The 2,500-nt window shown below is 52.1% G+C and overlaps 1 protein-coding gene across 1 annotated transcript in view; it reads left to right on the top strand.

Moving 5' to 3' along the window:
• Positions 1-2,500, top strand: part of LOC310790013 (transcription factor COE1-like) — a gene marked incomplete at both ends in the record, with an annotated part of 77,394 nt that overhangs the window by 66,003 nt on the left and 8,891 nt on the right. The gene's annotated exons all lie outside the window — the stretch shown is intronic.

Genomic DNA, 2,500 nt, shown 5'->3' on the forward strand with positions numbered 1-2,500 from the left:
AGAGGAGATAGAGAAATCACTTGTCCTGGCTGTGTGTCATGTCTGCCGGGCGGGTACACGCCTTGTCCCGGTGAGTTCTGCTCTTTAGCCTATCAACCCCCCGTATCTCTCTAAATATCTCCGTATCCATCCATCTCTCCTCCTCTCCTCTCCTCGCTCCCTCGCTCCGCGCCGTGTCTCTCTCTCTTCTAAATGAGCAGCGGTATAGCTGGCAGGGCCGCTTGTTCATTTCAGCTCTATTGATCTGTGCCTTTATTGAGGTAATAACAGTTTGTTGACCGCACTCCTCTCAACTGTTGGCCTCAATCACCAGGGAGGGCCAGGAGAGAGGGGGCACCCACTGGCAACTTGTTTTTCGCTACACATCTCCATCCATTCACACTGCTACACTGGCAAACGGCTACTCTGTAGCTGCTCCTCATCCATTCACACTGCTACACTGGCAAAGGCTACTCTGTAGCTGCTCCTCATCCATTCACACTGCTACACTGGCAAAGGCTACTCTGTAGCTGCTCCTCATCCATTCACACTGCTACACTGGTAACGGCTACTCTGTAGCTGCTTCTCATCCATTCACACTGCTACACTGGCAAAGGCTACTCTGTAGCTGCTCCTCATCCATTCACACTGCTACACTGGCAAAGGCTACTCTGTAGCTGCTCCTCATCCATTCACACTGCTACACTGGCAAAGGCTACTCTGTAGCTGCTCCTCATCCATTCACACTGCTACACTGGTAAACGGCTACTCTGTAGCTGCTTCTCATCCATTCACACTGCTACACTGGTAACGGCTACTCTGTAGCTGCTCCTCATCCATTCACACTGCTACACTGGCAGAGGCTACTCTGTAGCTGCTTCTCATCCATTCACACTGCTACACTGGCAAAGGCTACTCTGTAGCTGCTCCTCATCCATTCACACTGCTACACTGGCAAAGGCTACTCTGTAGCTGCTCCTCATCCATTCACACTGCTACACTGGCAAAGGCTACTCTGTAGCTGCTCCTCATCCATTCACACTGCTACACTGGCAAAGGCTACTCTGTAGCTGCTCCTCATCCATTCACACTGCTACACTGGCAAAGGCTACTCTGTAGCTGCTTCTCATCCATTCACACTGCTACACTGGTAACGGCTACTCTGTAGCTGCTCCTCATCCATTCACACTGCTACACTGGCAGAGGCTACTCTGTAGCTGCTCCTCATCCATTCACACTGCTACACTGGTAACGGCTACTCTGTAGCTGCTCCTCATCCATTCACACTGCTACACTGGCAAAGGCTACTCTGTAGCTGCTCCTCATCCATTCACACTGCTACACTGGCAGAGGCTACTCTGTAGCTGCTCCTCATCCATTCACACTGCTACACTGGCAAAGGCTACTCTGTAGCTGCTCCTCATCCATTCACACTGCTACACTGGCAGAGGCTACTCTGTAGCTGCTTCTCATCCATTCACACTGCTACACTGGTAAAGGCTACTCTGTAGCTGCTTCTCAGTCAATATTTAATTGGAATCAAATTGATTAGGAAGGTAATATAATTCATTCTACTGGCATGTTGGGGGGGGGGGGGGTTCTTAATTAATTCTCCACACGCACCAGCCAGGCAACAAGCAGGATATCTGCCAATGGCTGTACTGCCTGGTGTATCTCTGCACGTTGAGGTAATGATCCAGTGTCCAGCTGAAAAGCGCCCCTGTACACACTGTAGTGTAGCTGTAGCTAATAGCCAGAGAGTCGGTGCTGTGCTGCTACAGTAGCTCAGACTGCAGGGTGTGTTAGCAGGGGTCTGGGGCCGGCTAATGAGTGACCGCCCCGCCAGACGAGGCCAGGCTCTGGCTCTGGATCAGGTTCCCCTTCCTGTTGACGTCTCTGCGGGCCGACTTTACGGGAAGAGACCCTGCGCCCAGGAAATGGTCTCCCCTTACAGCGGCAGGGCAGGGGAGGCAGCGCGGCGCTAACCACATTTATCTGTTTATCAGAACGACTCTGGAGCGCTGGCTAATCGCGTTTAGCCACTGGACAGATCCCTTTACTAACGAGAGACGGATAGGTCCAGACAGGCCACAGAACCATGAGAGAGTGATGAGAGGTCCAGACAGGCCACAGAACCATGAGAGAGTGATGAGAGGTCCAGACAGGCCACAGAACCATGAGAGAGTGATGATAGGTCCAGACAGGCCACAGAACCATGAGAGAGTGATGAGAGGTCCAGACAGACCACAGAACCATGAGAGAGTGATGAGAGGTCCAGACAGGCCACAGAACCATGAGAGAGTGATGATAGGTCCAGACAGACAGAACCATGAGAGAGTGATGATAGGTCCAGACAGACAGAACCATGAGAGATCCAGACAGGCCACAGAACCATGAGAGAGTGATGAGAGGTCCAGACAGGCCACAGAACCATGAGAGAGCGATGAGAGGTCCAGACAGGCCACAGAACCATGAGAGAGTGATGAGAGGTCCAGACAGGCCACAGAACCATGAGAGAGTG

Source organism: Poromitra crassiceps (genome assembly GCF_964638095.1).
Source record: "Poromitra crassiceps genome assembly, chromosome: 15".
In the NCBI taxonomy this organism is placed as follows: domain Eukaryota; kingdom Metazoa; phylum Chordata; class Actinopteri; order Beryciformes; family Melamphaidae; genus Poromitra; species Poromitra crassiceps.